Source organism: Zingiber officinale, chromosome 6B (assembly GCF_018446385.1).
Source record: "Zingiber officinale cultivar Zhangliang chromosome 6B, Zo_v1.1, whole genome shotgun sequence".
NCBI classification, from domain to species: domain Eukaryota; kingdom Viridiplantae; phylum Streptophyta; class Magnoliopsida; order Zingiberales; family Zingiberaceae; genus Zingiber; species Zingiber officinale.
The window spans coordinates 90208611-90219020 of NC_055996.1; the positions used below are offsets into that span (position 1 = coordinate 90208611).

General features: G+C 35.1%; 1 pseudogene; it reads left to right on the forward strand.

The window, feature by feature from the left end:
* The first annotated feature begins 712 nt into the window (after positions 1–712).
* Positions 713–9140, forward strand: LOC121993087 (annotated as a pseudogene).
* Positions 9141–10410: the final 1270 nt, after the last annotated feature.

Sequence of the window (10410 nt, forward strand, 5' to 3'; positions counted from 1 at the left end):
TAATGATGGAGTATTGAGATAAAAGTGAAGAATTATAGGGAAAATAGTCCAAAAAAATCGTTTTGAATCGGATTTTTGGGTTATATGGGTCGGGTTTGGGTTGATCGGGTTGGTCGGGTTCGGGTTCGGGTTGAGGTGTTTTGGGTTGAACTCGGGTTCGGGTCGGGTTCGGGTTGGGTTAAAAAAAAAAACTCAACCCAACCCAACATGACCCGACCCATCCGAATTGACACCCCTGGTTGTAATCCTTTTCTGGGTTTATCGTCCCATCATATTATAGTTTGGTTTGGAGCGAGCGGTCGAAAGCCGCCTGGAGGAGACCCTCGCTCGACGCCCAACAACCTGACCACTTATTCATCACTGGTGTCGCTCCGAACCAAATTATATTCTGATAGGGATGATGAATTCAGAAAGAGATCATAATCAATTACGACAGGATCACGATCACGATCACGATCACGATCACGATCCGACTGGTTCATCTCCTCCTAGATAAAAAAAAAAAACAAAAAAAAAAAAAAAAAAACATATGATCCAAAATATGCTCTCGTATCAGGAGGGGTGCAAAAAGCACCTCTCATCGAGGAATTTTATTTAATGGAGGGTTGACTAAAAATAGGATGGATGGATTTTGATTTATCTTAATTGCAAACATCTTAATCAGTTTAAATCGAATATATGCTGCAATTAAAAATAAAAAAAATAACTTTAGTCTCGGTTTCCGAATCCGCCACCCTCACAAACACACTCCGGATGTGGAAGAATGGATTGGAGACGCAGTTACAAACACACTTCAGATGTGAAGGAATGGATCGGAGACGGAGTTGCGAAAGATTCTGGTTTTATCCTCTTTGCCCTTTTCCTTCACTGGATTCGAGTAGATCCCTTCGTCTCTGGAATGGATTTTGTTCAAGCTTCTTCTCAACGGTGTAATCTCTCTAGAACTCTATTTCTTAAAAATCTTTACATTATCCTTCACTCGATATTGCATATTCATGTCCTGTGCTATGGTAAAAACAATCATAATTCTTTACAGTTCAGTAAAAGAGTCGTATATTTTAATGGCTCGGAGAGCCGTTGACCTAATAAAGAGGCATTGCCTTATATGGTAACAAGATGAAAATAACTCATTTAACCATGGCTAACTTGAGTTTATTGAACTTAGTTGTGGCGTTGAACGAGATTCTTGGGAGATGGGGTCTGAAGGCATCGTCAAAATGGAATTTTAGTGGTGAACCGTGCCGTGGTGCTGCAGTGGATGAAACTAGCATAGATAATGCCGACTTCAATCCAGGAATCAAATGCGACTGCGGTTACAACAACAACACCTGCCATATCACTAAGCTGTATGATAAAATAATGTGAATTTAGAGCTATTTCTTACTTTAGAGTTTCTATTACTCTTCTTTATAGCAAATCGTTGGCAGTTTTATGTCATATCTCGTCACAAATGCTGATTTTCCTATCCAAAGAAAGGGAAAAGAAATCACATACAACAATCATGATTGGGTTATTAAATTATTGCTACTCCTATACCTCTTTAGAGGAATTAATCACCAGATTGTGTCAGTAATTACGGTTCTAAAGGTAAATCTATTTCCTGTTTGAAATATGATTAACATAGTAATGCTTCAGTTTTTGTTGAAGCACTGGAAAATCAATGTGACTGATGACGTTTCTGAGCATTCAACTTGTATGTCTTGATTACTAGTTTTGCTTAATTTTATCTTAAGCATATTTCATTCATATAGAAATAATAAGCATTATACTTTTTATGTTTGGATCAGCTCTATATGTACCATCATTTGTTGCAATAGATTTCTTTTTAGCATCACTTTTTGGCATGAGTGGCCCACTAATGATGTAGTATAGTTTTAAACCACAATTTTTGGCATTACCAAGCTTAGTCACATTTTCTCCTCTATAACATGAGCAAATAGTGTTTGAACCAGTACTAAACCTCATACATGTGTTCCCTTTTTTTTTTTTTTTTAGATTTTTTCCTTTTCCTGTAAATATGTGTAAATTTTATTCATGTCACTTTCAGAAAGGTATTTTCCTTGGATGTGACCGGAACTATTCCGCTGGAGCTGCAGAATCTACCCTACCTCACTAATCTGTAAGATAGTTTATGTGCTTGATTGTGTAATTTAATTTTCCACTTGTTCTTGAAGATAAATGGTTTCCAACTCTCTACATATTATATATTGTCATGCTATGCTCAAGGTTGATTCATTGAATAGTTGTCTTCAATTGGCTCACACAATCTAAAGTAACATCAAAATAAGAACTTAACTACACAATATACCTCAATCGAGAAACCAAAACCAACCATGATTACTTAGCATGATCAACTTGATAACCAAGCTAGAACTGAAGGTAACACAAGGAAAATGAGTACAAATGTGGAAAGCATATGATGAGAAGCATGAATAATTATCCACAGTCTATCATTGCAATAATACGTAAATTGCTTGATTATGGCAAATATATCTATTGCAGAAATTTATGGAAGAACTGCCTCACTGGTGTTCTGCCTGCCTTTTTTGGGAATTTTTCTGGGATGGAATACCTGTAAGACTTTTTCACTTAATAAATGGTCTAATTTTATTTTTCATTATCACTGTCAAGTGTCATCTAATCAGTTCATATGACCATCATCAGAAGTGTAGGGGTTAATGCTTTGTCAGGGCCAATACCCAAGGAACTTGGGAACCTTCAGAAGTTGATCTCTCTGTAAATATATTTTTTAACTTTTCTCTGAGAGATTGTTTTCTTCCTTTTTTGTTTCATTTCTGGCATAAAGTTTCTGAAATAAATGATCACATCCTAAAGGACATGATTAGTAATATAATGATCATTAAATTTGCACCTTCTATCAAGTTTCTAAAGGAAAAGGAAAAAAAAAATACTTTTGCAGGGGTTTGGGAAACAATAACTTCACTGGTTCTATTCCCGTGGAATTTGGGAATTTGACCAACCTAAAACAATTGTCAGTTTTTCTTCCCTCTTGAATTCCCAATCTCAATTACCTTACTGCATAATTGATACATGCTAAACTACTTTGTTCTACTGATGGATAGATATGTGGATAGTGCTGGACTTAGCGGTGAGCTACCTCCAACTCTGTCTGATCTTAAAATCTTGACGACATTGTAAGTTCAACTAAAGTCTTAATTGGCTATATTATAGTTTAGTCCAACATGGAATCTCATTCTTTCTTTAGGCAGGCTTCGGACAATAGTTTCACAGGAAGAATACCTGATTACATAGGGGGATGGAGCAACCTAACCATCTTGTAAGATTCAGTACTTTCATTCTTGAATCTCAAGCCATGAGTTCCAACTATTTAGAAAAATATACATGCATCAAATCTTGCTATTCAACTTCTATTTAAGGCTATATTTGTTTTTTTTCATGATAAGTATTAGTTTCAGAATGGACTTTATAACTAAAACATGTTTCTTCAGATGATGCCAGCTTTTTGTCATAATTCAGATTTTAAAGTTGTCAAAATGAATATCAAGATTGGGATCAAATAATAAAGAATCTTAAGTATTATGTTATATTAGATTGATTAGATCATCGGAAGCTATATGAAATTTTTTGAAAATATAAGAAAATTGTTTTCTGTACAAGATAACTAAAGATATTTGAAAACTTATGAAGGATGCATATCATATTTCATTAAATACCATATTATTAGCAATACACGATATAAGTAATAAATAAAATAAAATTTTAATAAAATTCTACATTAACATACAATATATTATTATAACAACAATCATAATGATATTTGATTATCAATACACATGTTAAGTTTATTAGATTATTAATGAGTAATTAAATCATATTTAATAATTTTAATTTAATTTAAAAAGATTAAAATAAATAATAAAAGCATATCCATTAATGTATATATAAATACTAATTAATATTAGATTATTAATATATTATTTATTAAAAGAAGATGGAAGGTTGCATTAGATCGTGATAACCTATGAGAATTGTCAACCCAAACGTTAATCTTAACCATCAGATAAATGACAGGATAAGGTTCATGTCTTTAATCCAATTATTGAGATTCCTAACTTGTTTTGGTTAGTTTAGCCTTGAGAAGAGGATTCAGCAACAACTGACAGCTGACAGATGCTAATTAAAATATTTTCATTATGTAACATGTACATCTCTACTCTATCTTCATCGTCCTTAAAACTACAATTTGATATGTGATCATTTTTCATAGACAATTCAAATACTAGTTTTACTAATTTTCTTCATAGGCGCCTCCAAGGTAACTCCTTTGAAGGTCCAATTCCTGCAAGATTTTCTAACCTCACTCAAATGACTGAACTGTAAGTTGTTTTATATAATGAATTACATGAGATTCTTTTCTTGGTGCAAACTAAATTCAGTTCCTCAAGTGCTATGAATGTGTAAGATTTCTCTAATCTATGTTTTTATGGCAATCCCTCATTGCCTATAATGTTTCAGATTCACACAAAGCATCATATTTCTAAGATCTAGAACTATAAATTCTTAATTGATTAAGAAAATATTGAACTTTCTTATGCAGAAGAATAGGAGAGATAATAAATGGGAGCTCTTCTTTGGAGTTTATTAGTAACTTGACATCTTTGAGCACTTTGTAAGATGATAACCTGGTTAAATTTTGTTTTCTTGTTTAGCTTAGACTTCATGCCCCATATAATGTCATAATTATTTTTGTAGAGTGTTAAGGAATTGCAAGATTTCTGATACTATTCCACAAGACTTCTCACGATACACAAGTTTAAAGGAACTGTAAGCTTCTTATGTCTTGTATACGAGTTGTCAATTTGTGTAATGTTCACTGATGTTCTATTAATTGATCTCGTCATTTTATTTAATGTCCATCTGGCCAATGATTTCACCATTCATAACTATTTGCTTCTGCAGAGACTTGAGTTTCAACAATATAACAGGCCAAGTTCCTCAGTCCCTCTTCAATTTAAGTTCACTTCGTTACTTGTGAGAAATGCTCTATTAGTCCTTCACATTTAATTTAGCATATTCTTTTGGTCTGGATTGATTACTTTTTGAATTTAAAATTTTTACTCATCTACTCTTTAATCAGATTCCTTGGCAACAACAGCCTATCTGGAAACCTACCAGCGCAAAAGAGTTATTCACTAATGAGCATGCATGTTTCTTGTTGCTTATGGCTTCAAACCTTGGTTTAAATTTCCATCTATTTTATTTCCTTATATGTATTCATCTGATTCTTATTATATAAACTTCTGTGTTTCTTTGCAGTGATCTGTCGTACAATTATTTATCAGGAAGCTTTCCCTCTTGGGTCAACCAACAGAATCTACAAGTGTATGTGGAACGCAGGAATCTTCTTTGATCCTATAAAAATCAGTTAATCCTAGCATTGTTTCTGAAAATATTATCAATTAGAGCATTTGCTAACTCATTGTTTTCGAGTACTCTTGAGCTTTAGTCAGACTAAAAGGTTTTCTTCATAACAGTTTAGTTAGCTTCTTTGTGTTTCTTCATCCCCTTTTCTCTTAATCTTGGGATAATATATCCAGGAACTTGGTGGCAAACAACTTTGCTATTGGTGCTTCCAACAGGTACTTTTTTAATACAAAAAAAAATTGTCCCAAGTGTTGTGGTTTTTTTTTGTATAATGTATTTTTGTTTAAAAATCATTTTTCTTATGTTTGGTGAACTAAGCAGCAAATTACCTTCGGGGTTAAAATGTCTTCAGCATGATATCTCATGCTATCGTGGTTCTCCAAACTGTGAGAAACTACAACTTTGTTCACTGATAATTATATGTGTTAATTCCTTTTGATAGAAACTTATTCAAAACATTCTTATTGATTCTGCATTATCTTTAAAATAATTCCAGATTATTCCTTTGGTATATTATGTGGAGGTAATAGTCCTATTACAGCTTCAGATGGCACTATGTATGAGATAGACAATGCAAGTCTCTCAAGTGCATCATACTATGTGACCGACCCAGTTAAATGGGGTATCAGCAGTGTTGGAAGTTTTGCAGATGCTGCTAATGCTAATTATATAATTAACATCGGATCTGAATTCGATAATACTCTAGACCCAGGTCTATTTCACAATGCAAGAATGTCTGCTTCTTCACTGAGATATTATGGTTTCGGTCTTCAGAATGGAAATTACTCCATAAAGCTTCAATTCTCTGAGTTTATCATCCTAGGGCCAACTACTTGGCAAAGTTTGGGTAGAAGGGTTTTTGATATCTATATTCAGGTATGACTTTTGAAACTGAATATGCAGCAATCTACTTTATTCAAATGATTTTTATTACAAATTAAAAAAAATAAAGTACCAAAGTGGAGAACAAATAACGCATCACATGCCTGCATCAAAACTACTCTGATGTTGCAACAATTTTTGACTGATCTTGAACAATGTGTATGATTTTCTAATTTAACTATAATTTTTTAGATATTTTTACATTATTTTTCCCAGAAGACTTTAAAAAAGTTAAATAATAGCTTGTAGTAGTAAGAAAAATTTCTCTTATTTCCACAATAACCATGCTTTAAATGAGAAGATCATACAATCATTGAACTGTTGCAATTTGCCTGAAGTTTCTAATTCTATATGTTCCTTTCCTGTATATCTTTACTGTTATAGGGTGAACGTAGAGAAAAGGACTTTGATATAAGAAAGGAGGCTGGTGGGAGATCCTTTAGAGCTGTTGTTAAGGAATACATTTCTCCAGTAACAAACAATTTTCTTGAAATTCATTTCTTTTGGGCTGGAAAGGGTACTTGCTGCGTACCCTATAGAGGATATTATGGCCCTTCCATCTCTGCTATCAGTGTATACCCTCATGGTAGTCATGCAAAGCAGAATTTCACTTTCTTATTTGATTATGGCTAACTCCTAATATTTAGAATGACTGCAGATTTTACACCTAATGTTTCAAACAAACCACCGACAGCAAGTCCTGAAAATGGTCATAAGCATAAGGGTTTAATTGCTGGTGTTTCGGCTGGTGTCGCTGTTGTAATGTTCTTAGCTATATGTGCAACCTTTATGTTAATTCAAAGACAGAAAAGGATAAATGAACAATCTAAAGGTACTTGCCAGCATATTAATCACTTGTATAGCCATATCTTAATTAATATTTTAGATCTCTTTGCAAAATGTTCTGCAGTATTAAAAGGACTAGATGTGAAACCCTACACCTTTAGTTATACTGAACTGAGGGCTGCAACCGAAGACTTCAATCCTGCCAACATATTGGGAGAAGGAGGTTTCGGCCCAGTGTTTAAGGTAATATATTTTGTTCAATGTATAACAAGTTTGCTTCTCTGCATCATTTGCATTGACACAATTACATAATTTGGATGGTTAACAATTTTTTTTAAGAGCGTTGTGCATTTAAGTTATTCCCTAAATGAAAGAAGGAATTCATATTGGTCAATAATTTAATGGTGAAGTAAAAATTGTTGTTTACTGTATTTTTACACAAAGTTACCAATCCTTTATCCATACAATAATAAGTTGGACCTATTGAAGCAAATTGGCTAACATGTAGGGCATACTGAGCAATGGAAGAAAAATAGCGGTTAAGAAACTCTCAACAACGTCTAACCAAGGAAAGGGCCAGTTCTTGACAGAGATTGCAACTATATCTGCTGTGCAACACCGAAACCTTGTAAAATTGCACGGTTGTTGTGTCGATGAAGAAAACCGGATTTTGGTGTACGAGTACCTAGAAAACCGTAGCCTTGATCAAGTAATTTTTGGTATGTTGTTATAGATGCTTAATAAATCATGGAAGGACACGTACCATATATGAGTTTGAGTCCTAACTGTGGAGTAAATGATTTTGCTGTTTCTGAGTGCAGTGAAGAGAGATTTTCATCTTGATTGGTCAAAGCGTTTCAATATATTATTGGGTGTAGCAAAAGGTTTAGCTTATCTCCACGAGGAATCAAGTGTTCGTATTGTGCATAGAGATGTCAAAGCTAGTAATATTCTACTTGATGCTGATCTTAACCCAAAAATCTCAGACTTCGGTCTAGCTAAGCTCTATGATGACAAGATTTCTCACATTAGCACAAAGGTTGCTGGTACAATGTAAGTGCTACTTCTCCTGGTATCGACTTTATGCTATGAACTAATATTTGATAATTACTGATTTGATTATGTTAAGTGGCTATCTGGCACCGGAGTATGCGTTGAGAGGGCATCTTACAGAGAAAGCTGATGTCTTTGCTTTCGGAGTGCTAGCATTGGAGGTTGTTAGCGGAAGGCCCAACTCTGATCGGCTTGATCACGAGACAGTTTACCTTCTTGAATGGGTACATATACACATGCTAATTATGCTGATAAAGTAGTATAACTAAATCCCAACATTTTAGATCTGATTAATTGTATTAAATTGTTCCTTGAAATGAATTAAGGCTCTAGCCTTTTTTATGAAAATCTCAGCTGAGACTAAATTCCTGTCTCAGGTCTGGAATCTACTCGAGAACAATCAAAAAATAGAGGTGGTGGATCGAAGCCTAACATCATTTGACGAGGAAGAGATTAACCGGGTCATCAGAGTAGCTCTACTTTGTACCCAAGCATCACCAGTGCATCGACCCCGATGTCAAGGGTTGTGGCTATGCTTGTAGGGGATCTAGAAATCATGGATGTGACCGAGAGACCTTCTTATTTGCTTTTGTGGCAGTGTAGGGATGTGAGCAGCAGCTTTATAACCGCCGAGAATTCTGATGTTTCATACAGAAGACATGTAAAAGAGCGACCTAGCTTTCCATTTTGGAGCACTGACAGTGTGGAAACCAGAATTTTGTCTGTTGGATCGATTGGAGACAGTAGCATCGATGAGGGAAGGTGAACTTGATCGCTATGGCTCAAACTTCTGTTAATGCAAGGTTCGACTCTGTTATACTGAATCCATGATCGTATCAACGGAGTATGGTCTGCTAAAATATTTGGAAATTGAATTTCTAATTTGTATGATTTGCTCAAGTTTGTAGAGTGAATTACATGTTTGAGATCATTACCACCAATTCCAACATATACATGTAGAGAATTACATGCTAAAATATTTGGAGTGAAAATTGATATAAATATTGTATTTCATTAAAGTTCACAATTTTTTTTTCTAAATATTTTATGCAATTTAGGAACTTTGACAAAGCGTGTTATGGTCAACCTTCATTTACCATATTTTTTCATGGTTTAATAATTTCAAGCCTACGCTTCATCGATGTACACTTCCTCCCGCACTACTGATTGATCATAATTTGACGACACAACTACCGATGAGTACCATTATTTTTGATCAATAATTCCTAAAGAATCTTAGCTCCAAACGAGTGTGACATGTTCTTTCTTCTGCTTCTGGGTGGCCGAAATTCAACAGTCAACTCCACTCAATTCTGCTACATAAATCTGGGAATCAACGAGCCTAATTCAATCAGGAAAGAAGAGAGCGAGGAATGCAAATAATGTGGAGGAGGAAGGAGGATGGAGTGCCAAAAGGCTATGTGCCAATGATAATCGGAAAAGGAAAGGAGAGGTTTTTGGTGCACACTATGCTTTTAAAGGTTCCATTTTTCGCAACGTTGCTGAAAATGGCCGAGCAAGAGTTTGGGTACGCTCAACAAGAGTTCTTTGCACGCCATGTGACACTGAACGGTCAGATTGGTCGATGCCGCAACTAAGAAGGCCAAATCAAAGCGTTCCATTGTATTTCTTAATGTGTGTCTTATATGTTTTTCGATAGAGTATAGTTGATGGTCTTTTTTTTCGTTCGCTCAGGCTCCTCTTTTGTAGAAAATCTGGATCGTCCTTTCAACTCGCTAGATTTGGTACCTTGAGATGTAACACCGATTAAAATTTGGCCTAGCTTGTTGACATGGTTCCTCTGACGCTCAAGTCAGTCACCAAGGAAGGGAAAGAAAACGAAGTAAAAAGAATAGGAGCTTGGTGGAGAAGAGATGTCTCCACTTGCAAGAAGAAGAAGACTAACACACCTAGCACTAACCCTTCGTGATACTTATATAGTTGTTAGAAGGGAATTTCCATGTCACCTGCTTTCGCGCCCTTCTACTTCTTCCCGTCGAGTCAGTGGAGACGAGGCTTCTGATGATTCGTTATTGTTCTTCCAATCCTTACTTGCCATGTAAGACGAAGAAGGCCTCAAAGGAACTACACCTGACATCCATTATTCTCTCCATTTATTGATCACCACGTATTCTGAAGAAGGAATCAAGGGAACTACCTCTAACATCCATTACTCACTTATTTATTCGTGGATTGCCACTTATTATGAAGAAGGAATTAAGGGAACCGCCTCTGACATCTATTATTTACTTCTCCATTCGTTGATCGTCACGTGTTAACAAC